At 51.4% G+C, this 23,151-nt stretch overlaps 3 non-coding genes across 3 annotated transcripts; all 3 read left to right on the forward strand.

The window, feature by feature from the left end:
• The first annotated feature begins 18,604 nt into the window (after positions 1-18,604).
• On the forward strand, positions 18,605-18,676 carry trnam-cau (transfer RNA methionine (anticodon CAU)). Its single transcript has one exon. It is a non-coding gene; the product is annotated as a tRNA-Met (tRNA).
• Positions 18,677-21,214: 2,538 nt separating this feature from the next.
• Positions 21,215-21,286, forward strand: trnam-cau (transfer RNA methionine (anticodon CAU)). Its single transcript has one exon. It is a non-coding gene; the product is annotated as a tRNA-Met (tRNA).
• Positions 21,287-22,519: 1,233 nt separating this feature from the next.
• trnam-cau (transfer RNA methionine (anticodon CAU)) lies at positions 22,520-22,591 on the forward strand. The gene has a single exon. It is a non-coding gene; the product is annotated as a tRNA-Met (tRNA).
• The last annotated feature ends 560 nt before the right edge of the window (positions 22,592-23,151 follow it).

Consider the following 23,151-nt stretch of genomic DNA (forward strand, 5'->3'; position numbering starts at 1 on the left):
GAGAACATGCAGAAAACAAGCGCAGGCAGCGGAAGGAGCGTGCGGCAAACCAGACTCCCCACCCACCCTTTCCTTTAACCACTGTCTGCCCCAGCTGTGACAGAGACTGTAATTCCTGTATTGGACTGAACAGCCACCTGAGAACTCACTTTTAGAGTGGAAGCAAGTCTTCCTCGATTTCGAGGGGCTGCCTCTGGTGATGACTGGAGCAGTGGTTAATCACGCCCATCCACCACGTGACCCCGCGGCCCAATCCGCTCACTAGAGCAGCTGTCAATCACACGCAACCGCAGCCAGCCATGTCCAAGCACAAGGAGGTGCATTTCATCAGTTCCAACACCAGCAGCAGAGTGGTGTAGCGGAAGCGTGGGGGGCCCATAACCCAGAGGTCGATGGATCGAAACCATCCTCTGCTAAAGGCAACTTTTAATGTGGTTGCAGCCAACACTTGCACTGCAACTAATCCCAGCCTTGACAAGGATGCATCTCTAAAATCATTCTCTTTCAATTAATTTGAGGAGCTTTGGCTGATAGAGCACATTCATAAAATATGAGCTTGATATTAAAAGTCTTATTGTTTCCTCTTCTTTTACTAAATAAGTTTGCTGATCTGCAAGCAAATCGGATTATGATGCTGTGGCAATAACTGGGATCTGGCTCAAAGGGCAGGCGTGGGCCGTAAATATAGCTGGATATCGGGTGTACATGAATGGTAGCAGTTGGGGTGGCATTATTGGTTGAGGACAATGTTAGTGTTGACGAGAGAGGATGTCCTGTAAATATTGCAGGATACAGGCTGTTGGGCCTTCGGCCGCCGGAGGAAGACAGTGTTCCAAGATCAGGCCTTCAAATCTGGCACCAAGCTCATGGTATACAGGGCTGTAGTGATATCCGGCCTCCTGGGTGGCTCAGAGACATGGACCATATACAGCAATCACCTCAAATCGCTGGAGAAATACCACAACATCCTGCAAATCCCCTGGGAGGATAGACGCTTCAACGTCAGTGCTCTCGATCAAGCCAACATCCCCAGCATCGAAGCACTGACCACACTCGACCAGCTCCATTGGGCGAGCCACATTGTCCGCATTCTCGACACAAGACTCCCAAAACAAGCGCTCTACTAGGAATCCTAGACGGCAAGTGAGCCGCAGGTGGGCAGAGGGAACGTTTCAAGGACATCCTCAAAGCCTCCTTGATAAAGTGCAACATCCCCACCGACACCTGGGAATCTCTTGCCAAAGAGCGCCCTAAGTGGAGGAAGAGCATCCGGGAGGGCGCTGAGCACCTCGAGTCTCGCCGCCGAGAACATGCAGAAAACAAGCGCAGGCAGCGGAAGGAGCGTGCGGCAAACCAGACTCCCCACCCACCCTTTCCTTTAACCACTGTCTGCCCCAGCTGTGACAGAGACTGTAATTCCTGTATTGGACTGAACAGCCACCTGAGAACTCACTTTTAGAGTGGAAGCAAGTCTTCCTCGATTTCGAGGGGCTGCCTCTGGTGATGACTGGAGCAGTGGTTAATCACGCCCATCCACCACGTGACCCCGCGGCCCAATCCGCTCACTAGAGCAGCTGTCAATCACACGCAACCGCAGCCAGCCATGTCCAAGCACAAGGAGGTGCATTTCATCAGTTCCAACACCAGCAGCAGAGTGGTGCAGCGGAAGCGTGGGGGGCCCATAACCCAGAGGTCGATGGATCGAAACCATCCTCTGCTAAAGGCAACTTTTAATGTGGTTGCAGCCAACACTTGCACTGCAACTAATCCCAGCCTTGACAAGGATGCATCTCTAAAATCATTCTCTTTCAATTAATTTGAGGAGCTTTGGCTGATAGAGCACATTCATAAAATATGAGCTTGATATTAAAAGTCTTATTGTTTCCTCTTCTTTTACTAAATAAGTTTGCTGATCTGCAAGCAAATCGGATTATGATGCTGTGGCAATAACTGGGATCTGGCTCAAAGGGCAGGCGTGGGCCGTAAATATAGCTGGATATCGGGTGTACATGAATGGTAGCAGTTGAGGTGGCAGTATTGGTTAAGGACAATGTTAGTGTTGACGAGAGAGGATGTCCTGTAAATATTGCAGGATACAGGCTGTTGGGCCTTCGGCCGCCGGAGGAAGACAGTGTTCCAAGATCAGGCCTTCAAATCTGGCACCAAGCTCATGGTATACAGGGCTGTAGTGATATCCGGCCTCCTGGGTGGCTCAGAGACATGGACCATATACAGCAATCACCTCAAATCGCTGGAGAAATACCACAACATCCTGCAAATCCCCTGGGAGGATAGACGCTTCAACGTCAGTGCTCTCGATCAAGCCAACATCCCCAGCATCGAAGCACTGACCACACTCGACCAGCTCCATTGGGCGGGCCACATTGTCCGCATTCTCGACACAAGACTCCCAAAACAAGCGCTCTACTAGGAATCCTAGACGGCAAGTGAGCCGCAGGTGGGCAGAGGGAACGTTTCAAGGACATCCTCAAAGCCTCCTTGATAAAGTGCAACATCCCCACCGACACCTGGGAATCTCTTGCCAAAGAGCGCCCTAAGTGGAGGAAGAGCATCCGGGAGGGCGCTGAGCACCTCGAGTCTCGCCGCCGAGAACATGCAGAAAACAAGCGCAGGCAGCGGAAGGAGCGTGCGGCAAACCAGACTCCCCACCCACCCTTTCCTTTAACCACTGTCTGCCCCAGCTGTGACAGAGACTGTAATTCCTGTATTGGACTGAACAGCCACCTGAGAACTCACATTTAGAGTGGAAGCAAGTCTTCCTCGATTTCGAGGGGCTGCCTCTGGTGATGACTGGAGCAGTGGTTAATCACGCCCATCCACCATGTGACCCCGCGGCCCAATCCGCTCACTAGAGCAGCTGTCAATCACACGCAACCGCAGCCAGCCATGTCCAAGCACAAGGAGGTGCAATTCATCAGTTCCAACACCAGCAGCAGAGTGGCGCAGCGGAAGCGTGCTGGGCCCATAACCCAGAGGTCGATGGATCGAAACCATCCTCTGCTAAAGGCAACTTTTAATGTGGTTGCAGCCAACACTTGCACTGCAACTAATCCCAGCCTTGACAAGGATGCATCTCTAAAATCATTCTCTTTCAATTAATTTGAGGAGCTTTGGCTGACAGAGCACACTCATAAAATATGAGCTTGATATTAAAAGTCTTATTGTTTCCTCTTCTTTTACTAAATAAGTTTTGCTGATCTGCAAGCAAATCGGAATATGATGCTGTGGCAATAACTGGGATCTGGCTCAAAGGGCAGGCGTGGGCCGTAAATATAGCTGGATATCGGGTGTACATGAATGGTAGCAGTTGGGGTGGCAGTATTGGTTAAGGACAATGTTAGTGTTGACGAGAGAGGATGTCCTGTAAATATTGCAGGATACAGGCTGTTGGGCCTTCGGCCGCCGGAGGAAGACAGTGTTCCAAGATCAGGCCTTCAAATCTGGCACCAAGCTCATGGTATACAGGGCTGTAGTGATATCCGGCCTCCTGGGTGGCTCAGAGACATGGACCATATACAGCAATCACCTCAAATCGCTGGAGAAATACCACAACATCCTGCAAATCCCCTGGGAGGATAGACGCTTCAACGTCAGTGCTCTCGATCAAGCCAACATCCCCAGCATCGAAGCACTGACCACACTCGACCAGCTCCATTGGGCGGGCCACATTGTCCGCATTCTCGACACAAGACTCCCAAAACAAGCGCTCTACTAGGAATCCTAGACGGCAAGTGAGCCGCAGGTGGGCAGAGGGAACGTTTCAAGGACATCCTCAAAGCCTCCTTGATAAAGTGCAACATCCCCACCGACACCTGGGAATCTCTTGCCAAAGAGCGCCCTAAGTGGAGGAAGAGCATCCGGGAGGGCGCTGAGCACCTCGAGTCTCGCCGCCGAGAACATGCAGAAAACAAGCGCAGGCAGCGGAAGGAGCGTGCGGCAAACCAGACTCCCCACCCACCCTTTCCTTTAACCACTGTCTGCCCCAGCTGTGACAGAGACTGTAATTCCCGTATTGGACTGAACAGCCACCTGAGAACTCACATTTAGAGTGGAAGCAAGTCTTCCTCGATTTCGAGGGGCTGCCTCTGGTGATGACTGGAGCAGTGGTTAATCACGCCCATCCACCACGTGACCCCGCGGCCCAATCCGCTCACTAGAGCAGCTGTCAATCACACGCAACCGCAGCCAGCCATGTCCAAGCACAAGGAGGTGCAATTCATCAGTTCCAACACCAGCAGCAGAGTGGCACAGCGGAAGCGTGCTGGGCCCATAACCCAGAGGTCGATGGATTGAAACCATCCTCTGCTAAAGGCAACTTTTAATGTGGTTGCAGCCAACACTTGCACTGCAACTAATCCCAGCCTTGACAAGGATGCATCTCTAAAATCATTCTCTTTCAATTAATTTGAGGAGCTTTGGCTGATAGAGCACATTCATAAAATATGAGCTTGATATTAAAAGTCTTATTGTTTCCTCTTCTTTTACTAAATAAGTTTGCTGATCTGCAAGCAAATCGGATTATGATGCTGTGGCAATAACTGGGATCTGGCTCAAAGGGCAGGCGTGGGCCGTAAATATAGCTGGATATCGGGTGTACATGAATGGTAGCAGTTGAGGTGGCAGTATTGGTTAAGGACAATGTTAGTGTTGACGAGAGAGGATGTCCTGTAAATATTGCAGGATACAGGCTGTTGGGCCTTCGGCCGCCGGAGGAAGACAGTGTTCCAAGATCAGGCCTTCAAATCTGGCACCAAGCTCATGGTATACAGGGCTGTAGTGATATCCGGCCTCCTGGGTGGCTCAGAGACATGGACCATATACAGCAATCACCTCAAATCGCTGGAGAAATACCACAACATCCTGCAAATCCCCTGGGAGGATAGACGCTTCAACGTCAGTGCTCTCGATCAAGCCAACATCCCCAGCATCGAAGCACTGACCACACTCGACCAGCTCCATTGGGCGGGCCACATTGTCCGCATTCTCGACACAAGACTCCCAAAACAAGCGCTCTACTAGGAATCCTAGACGGCAAGTGAGCCGCAGGTGGGCAGAGGGAACGTTTCAAGCACATCCTCAAAGCCTCCTTGATAAAGTGCAACATCCCCACCGACACCTGGGAATCTCTTGCCAAAGAGCGCCCTAAGTGGAGGAAGAGCATCCGGGAGGGCGCTGAGCACCTCGAGTCTCGCCGCCGAGAACATGCAGAAAACAAGCGCAGGCAGCGGAAGGAGCGTGCGGCAAACCAGACTCCCCACCCACCCTTTCCTTTAACCACTGTCTGCCCCAGCTGTGACAGAGACTGTAATTCCTGTATTGGACTGAACAGCCACCTGAGAACTCACATTTAGAGTGGAAGCAAGTCTTCCTCGATTTCGAGTGGCTGCCTCTGGTGATGACTGGAGCAGTGGTTAATCACTCCCATCCACCACGTGACCCCGCGGCCCAATCCGCTCACTAGAGCAGCTGTCAATCACACGCAACCGCAGCCAGCCATGTCCAAGCACAAGGAGGTGCAATTCAACAGTTCCAACACCAGCAGCAGAGTGGCGCAGCGGAAGCGTGCTGGGCCCATTACCCAGAGGTCGATGGATCGAAACCATCCTCTGCTAAAGGCAACTTTTAATGTGGTTGCAGCCAACACTTGCACTGCAACTAATCCCAGCCTTGACAAGGATGCATCTCTAAAATCATTCTCTTTCAATTAATTTGAGGAGCTTTGGCTGATAGAGCACATTCATAAAATATGAGCTTGATATTAAAGGTCTTATTGTTTCCTCTTCTTTTACTAAATAAGTTTGCTGATCTGCAAGCAAATCGGATTATGATGCTGTGGCAATAACTGGGATCTGGCTCAAAGGGCAGGCGTGGGCCGTAAATATAGCTGGATATCGGGTGTACATGAATGGTAGCAGTTGAGGTGGCAGTATTGGTTAAGGACAATGTTAGTGTTGACGAGAGAGGATGTCCTGTAAATATTGCAGGATACAGGCTGTTGGGCCTTCGGCCGCCGGAGGAAGACAGTGTTCCAAGATCAGGCCTTCAAATCTGGCACCAAGCTCATGGTATACAGGGCTGTAGTGATATCCGGCCTCCTGGGTGGCTCAGAGACATGGATCATATACAGCAATCACCTCAAATCGCTGGAGAAATACCACAACATCCTGCAAATCCCCTGGGAGGATAGACGCTTCAACGTCAGTGCTCTCGATCAAGCCAACATCCCCAGCATCGAAGCACTGACCACACTCGACCAGCTCCATTGGGCGGGCCACATTGTCCGCATTCTCGACACAAGACTCCCAAAACAAGCGCTCTACTAGGAATCCTAGACGGCAAGTGAGCCGCAGGTGGGCAGAGGGAACGTTTCAAGGACATCCTCAAAGCCTCCTTGATAAAGTGCAACATCCCCACCGACACCTGGGAATCTCTTGCCAAAGAGCGCCCTAAGTGGAGGAAGAGCATCCGGGAGGGCGCTGAGCACCTCGAGTCTCGCCGCCGAGAACATGCAGAAAACAAGCGCAGGCAGCGGAAGGAGCGTGCGGCAAACCAGACTCCCCACCCACCCTTTCCTTTAACCACTGTCTGCCCCAGCTGTGACAGAGACTGTAATTCCTGTATTGGACTGAACAGCCACCTGAGAACTCACATTTAGAGTGGAAGCAAGTCTTCCTCGATTTCGAGTGGCTGCCTCTGGTGATGACTGGAGCAGTGGTTAATCACTCCCATCCACCACGTGACCCCGCGGCCCAATCCGCTCACTAGAGCAGCTGTCAATCACACGCAACCGCAGCCAGCCATGTCCAAGCACAAGGAGGTGCAATTCAACAGTTCCAACACCAGCAGCAGAGTGGCGCAGCGGAAGCGTGCTGGGCCCATTACCCAGAGGTCGATGGATCGAAACCATCCTCTGCTAAAGGCAACTTTTAATGTGGTTGCAGCCAACACTTGCACTGCAACTAATCCCAGCCTTGACAAGGATGCATCTCTAAAATCATTCTCTTTCAATTAATTTGAGGAGCTTTGGCTGATAGAGCACATTCATAAAATATGAGCTTGATATTAAAGGTCTTATTGTTTCCTCTTCTTTTACTAAATAAGTTTGCTGATCTGCAAGCAAATCGGATTATGATGCTGTGGCAATAACTGGGATCTGGCTCAAAGGGCAGGCGTGGGCCGTAAATATAGCTGGATATCGGGTGTACATGAATGGTAGCAGTTGAGGTGGCAGTATTGGTTAAGGACAATGTTAGTGTTGACGAGAGAGGATGTCCTGTAAATATTGCAGGATACAGGCTGTTGGGCCTTCGGCCGCCGGAGGAAGACAGTGTTCCAAGATCAGGCCTTCAAATCTGGCACCAAGCTCATGGTATACAGGGCTGTAGTGATATCCGGCCTCCTGGGTGGCTCAGAGACATGGACCATATACAGCAATCACCTCAAATCGCTGGAGAAATACCACAACATCCTGCAAATCCCCTGGGAGGATAGACGCTTCAACGTCAGTGCTCTCGATCAAGCCAACATCCCCAGCATCGAAGCACTGACCACACTCGACCAGCTCCATTGGGCGGGCCACATTGTCCGCATTCTCGACACAAGACTCCCAAAACAAGCGCTCTACTAGGAATCCTAGACGGCAAGTGAGCCGCAGGTGGGCAGAGGGAACGTTTCAAGGACATCCTCAAAGCCTCCTTGATAAAGTGCAACATCCCCACCGACACCTGGGAATCTCTTGCCAAAGAGCGCCCTAAGTGGAGGAAGAGCATCCGGGAGGGCGCTGAGCACCTCGAGTCTCGCCGCCGAGAACATGCAGAAAACAAGCGCAGGCAGCGGAAGGAGCGTGCGGCAAACCAGACTCCCCACCCACCCTTTCCTTTAACCACTGTCTGCCCCAGCTGTGACAGAGACTGTAATTCCTGTATTGGACTGAACAGCCACCTGAGAACTCACATTTAGAGTGGAAGCAAGTCTTCCTCGATTTCGAGGGGCTGCCTCTGGTGATGACTGGAGCAGTGGTTAATCACGCCCATCCACCATGTGACCCCGCGGCCCAATCCGCTCACTAGAGCAGCTGTCAATCACACGCAACCGCAGCCAGCCATGTCCAAGCACAAGGAGGTGCAATTCATCAGTTCCAACACCAGCAGCAGAGTGGCGCAGCGGAAGCGTGCTGGGCCCATAACCCAGAGGTCGATGGATCGAAACCATCCTCTGCTAAAGGCAACTTTTAATGTGGTTGCAGCCAACACTTGCACTGCAACTAATCCCAGCCTTGACAAGGATGCATCTCTAAAATCATTCTCTTTCAATTAATTTGAGGAGCTTTGGCTGACAGAGCACACTCATAAAATATGAGCTTGATATTAAAAGTCTTATTGTTTCCTCTTCTTTTACTAAATAAGTTTTGCTGATCTGCAAGCAAATCGGAATATGATGCTGTGGCAATAACTGGGATCTGGCTCAAAGGGCAGGCGTGGGCCGTAAATATAGCTGGATATCGGGTGTACATGAATGGTAGCAGTTGGGGTGGCAGTATTGGTTAAGGACAATGTTAGTGTTGACGAGAGAGGATGTCCTGTAAATATTGCAGGATACAGGCTGTTGGGCCTTCGGCCGCCGGAGGAAGACAGTGTTCCAAGATCAGGCCTTCAAATCTGGCACCAAGCTCATGGTATACAAGGCTGTAGTGATATCCGGCCTCCTGGGTGGCTCAGAGACATGGACCATATACAGCAATCACCTCAAATCGCTGGAGAAATACCACAACATCCTGCAAATCCCCTGGGAGGATAGACGCTTCAACGTCAGTGCTCTCGATCAAGCCAACATCCCCAGCATCGAAGCACTGACCACACTCGACCAGCTCCATTGGGCGGGCCACATTGTCCGCATTCTCGACACAAGACTCCCAAAACAAGCGCTCTACTAGGAATCCTAGACGGCAAGTGAGCCGCAGGTGGGCAGAGGGAACGTTTCAAGGACATCCTCAAAGCCTCCTTGATAAAGTGCAACATCCCCACCGACACCTGGGAATCTCTTGCCAAAGAGCGCCCTAAGTGGAGGAAGAGCATCCGGGAGGGCGCTGAGCACCTCGAGTCTCGCCGCCGAGAACATGCAGAAAACAAGCGCAGGCAGCGGAAGGAGCGTGCGGCAAACCAGACTCCCCACCCACCCTTTCCTTTAACCACTGTCTGCCCCAGCTGTGACAGAGACTGTAATTCCTGTATTGGACTGAACAGCCACCTGAGAACTCACATTTAGAGTGGAAGCAAGTCTTCCTCGATTTCGAGTGGCTGCCTCTGGTGATGACTGGAGCAGTGGTTAATCACTCCCATCCACCACGTGACCCCGCGGCCCAATCCGCTCACTAGAGCAGCTGTCAATCACACGCAACCGCAGCCAGCCATGTCCAAGCACAAGGAGGTGCAATTCAACAGTTCCAACACCAGCAGCAGAGTGGCGCAGCGGAAGCGTGCTGGGCCCATTACCCAGAGGTCGATGGATCGAAACCATCCTCTGCTAAAGGCAACTTTTAATGTGGTTGCAGCCAACACTTGCACTGCAACTAATCCCAGCCTTGACAAGGATGCATCTCTAAAATCATTCTCTTTCAATTAATTTGAGGAGCTTTGGCTGATAGAGCACATTCATAAAATATGAGCTTGATATTAAAGGTCTTATTGTTTCCTCTTCTTTTACTAAATAAGTTTGCTGATCTGCAAGCAAATCGGATTATGATGCTGTGGCAATAACTGGGATCTGGCTCAAAGGGCAGGCGTGGGCCGTAAATATAGCTGGATATCGGGTGTACATGAATGGTAGCAGTTGAGGTGGCAGTATTGGTTAAGGACAATGTTAGTGTTGACGAGAGAGGATGTCCTGTAAATATTGCAGGATACAGGCTGTTGGGCCTTCGGCCGCCGGAGGAAGACAGTGTTCCAAGATCAGGCCTTCAAATCTGGCACCAAGCTCATGGTATACAGGGCTGTAGTGATATCCGGCCTCCTGGGTGGCTCAGAGACATGGACCATATACAGCAATCACCTCAAATCGCTGGAGAAATACCACAACATCCTGCAAATCCCCTGGGAGGATAGACGCTTCAACGTCAGTGCTCTCGATCAAGCCAACATCCCCAGCATCGAAGCACTGACCACACTCGACCAGCTCCATTGGGCGGGCCACATTGTCCGCATTCTCGACACAAGACTCCCAAAACAAGCGCTCTACTAGGAATCCTAGACGGCAAGTGAGCCGCAGGTGGGCAGAGGGAACGTTTCAAGGACATCCTCAAAGCCTCCTTGATAAAGTGCAACATCCCCACCGACACCTGGGAATCTCTTGCCAAAGAGCGCCCTAAGTGGAGGAAGAGCATCCGGGAGGGCGCTGAGCACCTCGAGTCTCGCCGCCGAGAACATGCAGAAAACAAGCGCAGGCAGCGGAAGGAGCGTGCGGCAAACCAGACTCCCCACCCACCCTTTCCTTTAACCACTGTCTGCCCCAGCTGTGACAGAGACTGTAATTCCTGTATTGGACTGAACAGCCACCTGAGAACTCACATTTAGAGTGGAAGCAAGTCTTCCTCGATTTCGAGGGGCTGCCTCTGGTGATGACTGGAGCAGTGGTTAATCACGCCCATCCACCATGTGACCCCGCGGCCCAATCCGCTCACTAGAGCAGCTGTCAATCACACGCAACCGCAGCCAGCCATGTCCAAGCACAAGGAGGTGCAATTCATCAGTTCCAACACCAGCAGCAGAGTGGCGCAGCGGAAGCGTGCTGGGCCCATAACCCAGAGGTCGATGGATCGAAACCATCCTCTGCTAAAGGCAACTTTTAATGTGGTTGCAGCCAACACTTGCACTGCAACTAATCCCAGCCTTGACAAGGATGCATCTCTAAAATCATTCTCTTTCAATTAATTTGAGGAGCTTTGGCTGACAGAGCACACTCATAAAATATGAGCTTGATATTAAAAGTCTTATTGTTTCCTCTTCTTTTACTAAATAAGTTTTGCTGATCTGCAAGCAAATCGGAATATGATGCTGTGGCAATAACTGGGATCTGGCTCAAAGGGCAGGCGTGGGCCGTAAATATAGCTGGATATCGGGTGTACATGAATGGTAGCAGTTGGGGTGGCAGTATTGGTTAAGGACAATGTTAGTGTTGACGAGAGAGGATGTCCTGTAAATATTGCAGGATACAGGCTGTTGGGCCTTCGGCCGCCGGAGGAAGACAGTGTTCCAAGATCAGGCCTTCAAATCTGGCACCAAGCTCATGGTATACAAGGCTGTAGTGATATCCGGCCTCCTGGGTGGCTCAGAGACATGGACCATACACAGCAATCACCTCAAATCGCTGGAGAAATACCACAACATCCTGCAAATCCCCTGGGAGGATAGACGCTTCAACGTCAGTGCTCTCGATCAAGCCAACATCCCCAGCATCGAAGCACTGACCACACTCGACCAGCTCCATTGGGCGGGCCACATTGTCCGCATTCTCGACACAAGACTCCCAAAACAAGCGCTCTACTAGGAATCCTAGACGGCAAGTGAGCCGCAGGTGGGCAGAGGGAACGTTTCAAGGACATCCTCAAAGCCTCCTTGATAAAGTGCAACATCCCCACCGACACCTGGGAATCTCTTGCCAAAGAGCGCCCTAAGTGGAGGAAGAGCATCCGGGAGGGCGCTGAGCACCTCGAGTCTCGCCGCCGAGAACATGCAGAAAACAAGCGCAGGCAGCGGAAGGAGCGTGCGGCAAACCAGACTCCCCACCCACCCTTTCCTTTAACCACTGTCTGCCCCAGCTGTGACAGAGACTGTAATTCCTGTATTGGACTGAACAGCCACCTGAGAACTCACATTTAGAGTGGAAGCAAGTCTTCCTCGATTTCGAGGGGCTGCCTCTGGTGATGACTGGAGCAGTGGTTAATCACGCCCATCCACCACGTGACCCCGCGGCCCAATCCGCTCACTAGAGCAGCTGTCAATCACACGCAACCGCAGCCAGCCATGTCCAAGCACAAGGAGGTGCAATTCATCAGTTCCAACACCAGCAGCAGAGTGGCGCAGCGGAAGCGTGCTGGGCCCATAACCCAGAGGTCGATGGATCGAAACCATCCTCTGCTAAAGGCAACTTTTAATGTGGTTGCAGCCAACACTTGCACTGCAACTGATCCCAGCCTTGACAAGGATGCATCTCTAAAATCATTCTCTTTCAATTAATTTGAGGAGCTTTGGCTGATAGAGCACATTCATAAAATATGAGCTTGATATTAAAAGTCTTATTGTTTCCTCTTCTTTTACTAAATAAGTTTGCTGATCTGCAAGCAAATCGGATTATGATGCTGTGGCAATAACTGGGATCTGGCTCAAAGGGCAGGCGTGGGCCGTAAATATAGCTGGATATCGGGTGTACATGAATGGTAGCAGTTGAGGTGGCAGTATTGGTTAAGGACAATGTTAGTGTTGACGAGAGAGGATGTCCTGTAAATATTGCAGGATACAGGCTGTTGGGCCTTCGGCCGCCGGAGGAAGACAGTGTTCCAAGATCAGGCCTTCAAATCTGGCACCAAGCTCATGGTATACAGGGCTGTAGTGATATCCGGCCTCCTGGGTGGCTCAGAGACATGGACCATATACAGCAATCACCTCAAATCGCTGGAGAAATACCACAACATCCTGCAAATCCCCTGGGAGGATAGACGCTTCAACGTCAGTGCTCTCGATCAAGCCAACAACCCCAGCATCGAAGCACTGACCACACTCGACCAGCTCCATTGGGCGGGCCACATTGTCCGCATTCTCGACACAAGACTCCCAAAACAAGCGCTCTACTAGGAATCCTAGACGGCAAGTGAGCCGCAGGTGGGCAGAGGGAACGTTTCAAGGACATCCTCAAAGCCTCCTTGATAAAGTGCAACATCCCCACCGACACCTGGGAATCTCTTGCCAAAGAGCGCCCTAAGTGGAGGAAGAGCATCCGGGAGGGCGCTGAGCACCTCGAGTCTCGCCGCCGAGAACATGCAGAAAACAAGCGCAGGCAGCGGAAGGAGCGTGCGGCAAACCAGACTCCCCACCCACCCTTTCCTTTAACCACTGTCTGCCCCAGCTGTGACAGAGACTGTAATTCCTGTATTGGACTGAACAGCCACCTGAGAACTCACATTTAGAGTGGAAGCAAGTCTTCCTCGATTTCGAGGGGCTGCCTCTGGTGATGACTGGAGCAGTGGTTAATCACGCCCATCCACCATGTGACCCCGCGGCCCAATCCGCTCACTAGAGCAGCTGTCAATCACACGCAACCGCAGCCAGCCATGTCCAAGCACAAGGAGGTGCAATTCATCAGTTCCAACACCAGCAGCAGAGTGGCGCAGCGGAAGCGTGCTGGGCCCATAACCCAGAGGTCGATGGATCGAAACCATCCTCTGCTAAAGGCAACTTTTAATGTGGTTGCAGCCAACACTTGCACTGCAACTAATCCCAGCCTTGACAAGGATGCATCTCTAAAATCATTCTCTTTCAATTAATTTGAGGAGCTTTGGCTGATAGAGCACATTCATAAAATATGAGCTTGATATTGAAGGTCTTATTGTTTCCTCTTCTTTTACTAAATAAGTTTGCTGATCTGCAAGCAAATCGGATTATGATGCTGTGGCAATAACTGGGATCTGGCTCAAAGGGCAGGCGTGGGCCGTAAATATAGCTGGATATCGGGTGTACATGAATGGTAGCAGTTGAGGTGGCAGTATTGGTTAAGGACAATGTTAGTGTTGACGAGAGAGGATGTCCTGTAAATATTGCAGGATACAGGCTGTTGGGCCTTCGGCCGCCGGAGGAAGACAGTGTTCCAAGATCAGGCCTTCAAATCTGGCACCAAGCTCATGGTATACAGGGCTGTAGTGATATCCGGCCTCCTGGGTGGCTCAGAGACATGGACCATATACAGCAATCACCTCAAATCGCTGGAGAAATACCACAACATCCTGCAAATCCCCTGGGAGGATAGACGCTTCAACGTCAGTGCTCTCGATCAAGCCAACATCCCCAGCATCGAAGCACTGACCACACTCGACCAGCTCCATTGGGCGGGCCACATTGTCCGCATTCTCGACACAAGACTCCCAAAACAAGCGCTCTACTAGGAATCCTAGACGGCAAGTGAGCCGCAGGTGGGCAGAGGGAACGTTTCAAGGACATCCTCAAAGCCTCCTTGATAAAGTGCAACATCCCCACCGACACCTGGGAATCTCTTGCCAAAGAGCGCCCTAAGTGGAGGAAGAGCATCCGGGAGGGCGCTGAGCACCTCGAGTCTCGCCGCCGAGAACATGCAGAAAACAAGCGCAGGCAGCGGAAGGAGCGTGCGGCAAACCAGACTCCCCACCCACCCTTTCCTTTAACCACTGTCTGCCCCAGCTGTGACAGAGACTGTAATTCCTGTATTGGACTGAACAGCCACCTGAGAACTCACATTTAGAGTGGAAGCAAGTCTTCCTCGATTTCGAGGGGCTGCCTCTGGTGATGACTGGAGCAGTGGTTAATCACGCCCATCCACCATGTGACCCCGCGGCCCAATCCGCTCACTAGAGCAGCTGTCAATCACACGCAACCGCAGCCAGCCATGTCCAAGCACAAGGAGGTGCAATTCATCAGTTCCAACACCAGCAGCAGAGTGGCGCAGCGGAAGCGTGCTGGGCCCATAACCCAGAGGTCGATGGATCGAAACCATCCTCTGCTAAAGGCAACTTTTAATGTGGTTGCAGCCAACACTTGCACTACAACTAATCCCAGCCTTGACAAGGATGCATCTCTAAAATCATTCTCTTTCAATTAATTTGAGGAGCTTTGGCTGACAGAGCACACTCATAAAATATGAGCTTGATATTAAAAGTCTTATTGTTTCCTCTTCTTTTACTAAATAAGTTTTGCTGATCTGCAAGCAAATCGGAATATGATGCTGTGGCAATAACTGGGATCTGGCTCAAAGGGCAGGCGTGGGCCGTAAATATAGCTGGATATCGGGTGTACATGAATGGTAGCAGTTGGGGTGGCAGTATTGGTTAAGGACAATGTTAGTGTTGACGAGAGAGGATGTCCTGTAAATATTGCAGGATACAGGCTGTTGGGCCTTCGGCCGCCGGAGGAAGACAGTGTTCCAAGATCAGGCCTTCAAATCTGGCACCAAGCTCATGGTATACAGGGCTGTAGTGATATCCGGCCTCCTGGGTGGCTCAGAGACATGGACCATATACAGCAATCACCTCAAATCGCTGGAGAAATACCACAACATCCTGCAAATCCCCTGGGAGGATAGACGCTTCAACGTCAGTGCTCTCGATCAAGCCAACATCCCCAGCATCGAAGCACTGACCACACTCGACCAGCTCCATTGGGCGGGCCACATTGTCCGCATTCTCGACACAAGACTCCCAAAACAAGCGCTCTACTAGGAATCCTAGACGGCAAGTGAGCCGCAGGTGGGCAGAGGGAACGTTTCAAGGACATCCTCAAAGCCTCCTTGATAAAGTGCAACATCCCCACCGACACCTGGGAATCTCTTGCCAAAGAGCGCCCTAAGTGGAGGAAGAGCATCCGGGAGGGCGCTGAGCACCTCGAGTCTCGCCGCCGAGAACATGCAGAAAACAAGCGCAGGCAGCGGAAGGAGCGTGCGGCAAACCAGACTCCCCACCCACCCTTTCCTTTAACCACTGTCTGCCCCAGCTGTGACAGAGACTGTAATTCCTGTATTGGACTGAACAGCCACCTGAGAACTCACTTTTCGAGTGGAAGCAAGTCTTCCTCGATTTCGAGGGGCTGCCTCTGGTGATGACTGGAGCAGTGGTTAATCACGCCCATCCACCACGTGACCCCGCGGCCCAATCCGCTCACTAGAGCAGCTGTCAATCACACGCAACCGCAGCCAGCCATGTCCAAGCACAAGGAGGTGCAATTCATCAGTTCCAACACCAGCAGCAGAGTGGCGCAGCGGAAGTGTGCTGGGCCCATTACCCAGAGGTCGATGGATTGAAACCATCCTCTGCTAAAGGCAACTTTTAATGTGGTTGCAGCCAACACTTGCACTGCAACTAATCCCAGCCTTGACAAGGATGCATCTCTAAAATCATTCTCTTTCAATTAATTTGAGGAGCTTTGGCTGATAGAGCACATTCATAAAATATGAGCTTGATATTAAAAGTCTTATTGTTTCCTCTTCTTTTACTAAATAAGTTTGCTGATCTGCAAGCAAATCGGATTATGATGCTGTGGCAATAACTGGGATCTGGCTCAAAGGGCAGGCGTGGGCCGTAAATATAGCTGGATATCGGGTGTACATGAATGGTAGCAGTTGAGGTGGCAGTATTGGTTAAGGACAATGTTAGTGTTGACGAGAGAGGATGTCCTGTAAATATTGCAGGATACAGGCTGTTGGGCCTTCGGCCGCCGGAGGAAGACAGTGTTCCAAGATCAGGCCTTCAAATCTGGCACCAAGCTCATGGTATACAGGGCTGTAGTGATATCCGGCCTCCTGGGTGGCTCAGAGACATGGACCATATACAGCAATCACCTCAAATCGCTGGAGAAATACCACAACATCCTGCAAATCCCCTGGGAGGATAGACGCTTCAACGTCAGTGCTCTCGATCAAGCCAACATCCCCAGCATCGAAGCACTGACCACACTCGACCAGCTCCATTGGGCGGGCCACATTGTCCGCATTCTCGACACAAGACTCCCAAAACAAGCGCTCTACTAGGAATCCTAGACGGCAAGTGAGCCGCAGGTGGGCAGAGGGAACGTTTCAAGGACATCCTCAAAGCCTCCTTGATAAAGTGCAACATCCCCACCGACACCTGGGAATCTCTTGCCAAAGAGCGCCCTAAGTGGAGGAAGAGCATCCGGGAGGGCGCTGAGCACCTCGAGTCTCGCCGCCGAGAACATGCAGAAAACAAGCGCAGGCAGCGGAAGGAGCGTGCGGCAAACCAGACTCCCCACCCACCCTTTCCTTTAACCACTGTCTGCCCCAGCTGTGACAGAGACTGTAATTCCTGTATTGGACTGAACAGCCACCTGAGAACTCACTTTTAGAGTGGAAGCAAGTCTTCCTCGATTTCGAGGGGCTGCCTCTGGTGATGACTGGAGCAGTGGTTAATCACGCCCATCCACCATGTGACCCCGCGGCCCAATCCGCTCACTAGAGCAGCTGTCAATCACACGCAACCGCAGCCAGCCATGTCCAAGCACAAGGAGGTGCAATTCATCTGTTCCAACACCAGCAGCAGAGTGGCGCAGCGGAAGCGTGCTGGGCCCATAACCCAGAGGTCGATGGATCGAAACCATCCTCTGCTAAAGGCAACTTTTAATGTGGTTGCAGCCAACACTTGCACTGCAACTAATCCCAGCCTTGACAAGGATGCATCTCTAAAATCATTCTCTTTCAATTAATTTGAGGAGCTTTGGCTGACAGAGCACACTCATAAAATATGAGCTTGATATTAAAAGTCTTATTGTTTCCTCTTCTTTTACTAAATAAGTTTGCTGATCTGCAAGCAAATCGGATTATGATGCTGTGGCAATAACTGGGATCTGGCTCAAAGGGCAGGCGTGGGCCGTAAATATAGCTGGATATCGGGTGTACATGAATGGTAGCAGTTGAGGTGGCAGTATTGGTTAAGGACAATGTTAGTGTTGACGAGAGAGGATGTCCTGTAAATATTGCAGGATACAGGCTGTTGGGCCTTCGGCCGCCGGAGGAAGACAGTGTTCCAAGATCAGGCCTTCAAATCTGGCACCAAGCTCATGGTATACAGGGCTGTAGTGATATCCGGCCTCCTGGGTGGCTCAGAGACATGGACCATATACAGCAATCACCTCAAATCGCTGGAGAAATACCACAACATCCTGCAAATCCCCTGGGAGGATAGACGCTTCAACGTCAGTGCTCTCGATCAAGCCAACATCCCCAGCATCGAAGCACTGACCACACTCGACCAGCTCCATTGGGCGGGCCACATTGTCCGCATTCTCGACACAAGACTCCCAAAACAAGCGCTCTACTAGGAATCCTAGACGGCAAGTGAGCCGCAGGTGGGCAGAGGGAACGTTTCAAGGACATCCTCAAAGCCTCCTTGATAAAGTGCAACATCCCCACCGACACCTGGGAATCTCTTGCCAAAGAGCGCCCTAAGTGGAGGAAGAGCATCCGGGAGGGCGCTGAGCACCTCGAGTCTCGCCGCCGAGAACATGCAGAAAACAAGCGCAGGCAGCGGAAGGAGCGTGCGGCAAACCAGACTCCCCACCCACCCTTTCCTTTAACCACTGTCTGCCCCAGCTGTGACAGAGACTGTAATTCCTGTATTGGACTGAACAGCCACCTGAGAACTCACTTTTAGAGTGGAAGCAAGTCTTCCTCGATTTCGAGGGGCTGCCTCTGGTGATGACTGGAGCAGTGGTTAATCACGCCCATCCACCATGTGACCCCGCGGCCCAATCCGCTCACTAGAGCAGCTGTCAATCACACGCAACCGCAGCCAGCCATGTCCAAGCACAAGGAGGTGCAATTCATCTGTTCCAACACCAGCAGCAGAGTGGCGCAGCGGAAGCGTGCTGGGCCCATAACCCAGAGGTCGATGGATCGAAACCATCCTCTGCTAAAGGCAACTTTTAATGTGGTTGCAGCCAACACTTGCACTGCAACTAATCCCAGCCTTGACAAGGATGCATCTCTAAAATCATTCTCTTTCAATTAATTTGAGGAGCTTTGGCTGACAGAGCACACTCATAAAATATGAGCTTGATATTAAAAGTCTTATTGTTTCCTCTTCTTTTACTAAATAAGTTTTGCTGATCTGCAAGCAAATCGGAATATGATGCTGTGGCAATAACTGGGATCTGGCTCAAAGGGCAGGCGTGGGCCGTAAATATAGCTGGATATCGGGTGTACATGAATGGTAGCAGTTGGGGTGGCAGTATTGGTTAAGGACAATGTTAGTGTTGACGAGAGAGGATGTCCTGTAAATATTGCAGGATACAGGCTGTTGGGCCTTCGGCCGCCGGAGGAAGACAGTGTTCCAAGATCAGGCCTTCAAATCTGGCACCAAGCTCATGGTATACAGGGCTGTAGTGATATCCGGCCTCCTGGGTGGCTCAGAGACATGGACCATATACAGCAATCACCTCAAATCGCTGGAGAAATAACACAACATCCTGCAAATCCCCTGGGAGGATAGACGCTTCAACGTCAGTGCTCTCGATCAAGCCAACATCCCCAGCATCGAAGCACTGACCACACTCGACCAGCTCCATTGGGCGGGCCACATTGTCCGCATTCTCGACACAAGACTCCCAAAACAAGCGCTCTACTAGGAATCCTAGACGGCAAGTGAGCCGCAGGTGGGCAGAGGGAACGTTTCAAGGACATCCTCAAAGCCTCCTTGATAAAGTGCAACATCCCCACCGACACCTGGGAATCTCTTGCCAAAGAGCGCCCTAAGTGGAGGAAGAGCATCCGGGAGGGCGCTGAGCACCTCGAGTCTCGCCGCCGAGAACATGCAGAAAACAAGCGCAGGCAGCGGAAGGAGCGTGCGGCAAACCAGACTCCCCACCCACCCTTTCCTTTAACCACTGTCTGCCCCAGCTGTGACAGAGACTGTAATTCCTGTATTGGACTGAACAGCCACCTGAGAACTCACATTTAGAGTGGAAGCAAGTCTTCCTCGATTTCGAGGGGCTGCCTCTGGTGATGACTGGAGCAGTGGTTAATCACGCCCATCCACCACGTGACCCCGCGGCCCAATCCGCTCACTAGAGCAGCTGTCAATCACACGCAACCGCAGCCAGCCATGTCCAAGCACAAGGAGGTGCAATTCATCAGTTCCAACACCAGCAGCAGAGTGGCGCAGCGGAAGCGTGCTGGGCCCATAACCCAGAGGTCGATGGATCGAAACCATCCTCTACTAAAGGCAACTTTTAATGTGGTTGCAGCCAACACTTGCACTGCAACTAATCCCAGCCTTGACAAGGATGCATCTCTAAAATCATTCTCTTTCAATTAATTTGAGGAGCTTTGGCTGACAGAGCACACTCATAAAATATGAGCTTGATATTAAAAGTCTTATTGTTTCCTCTTCTTTTACTAAATAAGTTTTGCTGATCTGCAAGCAAATCGGAATATGATGCTGTGGCAATAACTGGGATCTGGCTCAAAGGGCAGGCGTGGGCCGTAAATATAGCTGGATATCGGGTGTACATGAATGGTAGCAGTTGGGGTGGCAGTATTGGTTAAGGACAATGTTAGTGTTGACGAGAGAGGATGTCCTGTAAATATTGCAGGATACAGGCTGTTGGGCCTTCGGCCGCCGGAGGAAGACAGTGTTCCAAGATCAGGCCTTCAAATCTGGCACCAAGCTCATGGTATACAGGGCTGTAGTGATATCCGGCCTCCTGGGTGGCTCAGAGACATGGACCATATACAGCAATCACCTCAAATCGCTGGAGAAATACCACAACATCCTGCAAATCCCCTGGGAGGATAGACGCTTCAACGTCAGTGCTCTCGATCAAGCCAACATCCCCAGCATCGAAGCACTGACCACACTCGACCAGCTCCATTGGGCGGGCCACATTGTCCGCATTCTCGACACAAGACTCCCAAAACAAGCGCTCTACTAGGAATCCTAGACGGCAAGTGAGCCGCAGGTGGGCAGAGGGAACGTTTCAAGGACATCCTCAAAGCCTCCTTGATAAAGTGCAACATCCCCACCGACACCTGGGAATCTCTTGCCAAAGAGCGCCCTAAGTGGAGGAAGAGCATCCGGGAGGGCGCTGAGCACCTCGAGTCTCGCCGCCGAGAACATGCAGAAAACAAGCGCAGGCAGCGGAAGGAGCGTGCGGCAAACCAGACTCCCCACCCACCCTTTCCTTTAACCACTGTCTGCCCCAGCTGTGACAGAGACTGTAATTCCTGTATTGGACTGAACAGCCACCTGAGAACTCACTTTTAGAGTGGAAGCAAGTCTTCCTCGATTTCGAGGGGCTGCCTCTGGTGATGACTGGAGCAGTGGTTAATCACGCCCATCCACCACGTGACCCCGCGGCCCAATCCGCTCACTAGAGCAGCTGTCAATCACACGCAACCGCAGCCAGCCATGTCCAAGCACAAGGAGGTGCAATTCATCAGTTCCAACACCAGCAGCAGAGTGGCGCAGCGGAAGCGTGCTGGGCCCATAACCCAGAGGTCGATGGATCGAAACCATCCTCTGCTAAAGGCAACTTTTAATGTGGTTGCAGCCAACACTTGCACTGCAATTAATCCCAGCCTTGACAAGGATGCATCTCCAAAATCATTCTCTTTCAATTAATTTGAGGAGCTTTGGCTGATAGAGCACACTCATAAAATATGAGCTTGATATTAAAAGTCTTATTGTTTCCTCTTCTTTTACTAAATAAGTTTTGCTGATCTGCAAGCAAATCGGAATATGATGCTGTGGCAATAACTGGGATCTGGCTCAAAGGGCAGGCGTGGGCCGTAAATATAGCTGGATATCGGGTGTACATGAATGGTAGCAGTTGGGGTGGCAGTATTGGTTAAGGACAATGTTAGTGTTGACGAGAGAGGATGTCCTGTAAATATTGCAGGATACAGGCTGTTGGGCCTTCGGCCGCCGGAGGAAGACAGTGTTCCAAGATCAGGCCTTCAAATCTGGCACCAAGCTCATGGTATACAGGGCTGTAGTGATATCCGGCCTCCTGGGTGGCTCAGAGACATGGACCATATACAGCAATCACCTCAAATCGCTGGAGAAATACCACAACATCCTGCAAATCCCCTGGGAGGATAGACGCTTCAACGTCAGTGCTCTCGATCAAGCCAACATCCCCAGCATCGAAGCACTGACCACACTCGACCAGCTCCATTGGGCGGGCCACATTGTCCGCATTCTCGACACAAGACTCCCAAAACAAGCGCTCTACTAGGAATCCTAGACGGCAAGTGAGCCGCAGGTGGGCAGAGGGAACGTTTCAAGGACATCCTCAAAGCCTCCTTGATAAAGTGCAACATCCCCACCGACACCTGGGAATCTCTTGCCAAAGAGCGCCCTAAGTGGAGGAAGAGCATCCGGGAGGGCGCTGAGCACCTCGAGTCTCGCCGCCGAGAACATGCAGAAAACAAGCGCAGGCAGCGGAAGGAGCGTGCGGCAAACCAGACTCCCCACCCACCCTTTCCTTTAACCACTGTCTGCCCCAGCTGTGACAGAGACTGTAATTCCTGTATTGGACTGAACAGCCACCTGAGAACTCACTTTTAGAGTGGAAGCAAGTCTTCCTCGATTTCGAGGGGCTGCCTCTGGTGATGACTGGAGCAGTGGTTAATCACGCCCATCCACCACGTGACCCCGCGGCCCAATCCGCTCACTAGAGCAGCTGTCAATCACACGCAACCGCAGCCAGCCATGTCCAAGCACAAGGAGGTGCAATTCATCAGTTCCAACACCAGCAGCAGAGTGGCGCAGCGGAAGCGTGCTGGGCCCATAACCCAGAGGTCGATGGATCGAAACCATCCTCTGCTAAAGGCAACTTTTAATGTGGTTGCAGCCAACACTTGCACTGCAACTAATCCCAGCCTTGACAAGGATGCATCTCTAAAATCATTCTCTTTCAATTAATTTGAGGAGCTTTGGCTGATAGAGCACATTCATAAAATATGAGCTTGATATTAAAAGTCTTATTGTTTCCTCTTCTTTTACTAAATAAGTTTGCTGATCTGCAAGCAAATCGGATTATGATGCTGTGGCAATAACTGGGATCTGGCTCAAAGGGCAGGCGTGGGCCGTAAATATAGCTGGATATCGGGTGTACATGAATGGTAGCAGTTGAGGTGGCAGTATTGGTTAAGGACAATGTTAGTGTTGACGAGAGAGGATGTCCTGTAAATATTGCAGGATACAGGCTGTTGGGCCTTCGGCCGCCGGAGGAAGACAGTGTTCCAAGATCAGGCCTTCAAATCTGGCACCAAGCTCATGGTATACAGGGCTGTAGTGATATCCGGCCTCCTGGGTGGCTCAGAGACATGGACCATATACAGCAATCACCTCAAATCGCTGGAGAAATACCACAACATCCTGCAAAT

Source organism: Pristiophorus japonicus, chromosome 7 (assembly GCF_044704955.1).
Source record: "Pristiophorus japonicus isolate sPriJap1 chromosome 7, sPriJap1.hap1, whole genome shotgun sequence".
Taxonomy (NCBI): domain Eukaryota; kingdom Metazoa; phylum Chordata; class Chondrichthyes; family Pristiophoridae; genus Pristiophorus; species Pristiophorus japonicus.